Source organism: Meleagris gallopavo (assembly GCF_000146605.3).
Source record: "Meleagris gallopavo isolate NT-WF06-2002-E0010 breed Aviagen turkey brand Nicholas breeding stock chromosome 15 unlocalized genomic scaffold, Turkey_5.1 Chr15_random_7180001854097, whole genome shotgun sequence".
NCBI lineage: Eukaryota > Metazoa > Chordata > Aves > Galliformes > Phasianidae > Meleagris > Meleagris gallopavo.
In genome coordinates, this window is record NW_011098518.1 from 42,329 (window position 1) to 42,678 (window position 350).

Genomic DNA, 350 nt, shown 5'->3' on the forward strand with positions numbered 1-350 from the left:
CGCTCTGTGGGCATTCCTTACTCTTAGGGACCCCCCGGCACTGCGATCCCTCTGAGTCGTGGGGACCCTCCTGCATTCCTGGGGACACCATCGCATTCCTGGACGCCCCCCGGCTTTGGGGATCCCCCGATTCCTGGGATCCCCCCCAGCACTGGGGATGTTCTTTACTGCTGGGGAAGCCCTTGGCACCGGGGTCCCCCTTTGTTCCCGGATCCCCTCTGAAACCGTGAATCTATCCGTGTTTCTGCCTTCCCCTCCCCTCCTCCCCCCGGGCACCGGGAGACCCCCTATTTCCTCGGCACCCTTTGGCATTTGGGACCCCTCCCGGCTCCCGGTGACGAGCAGAGGGA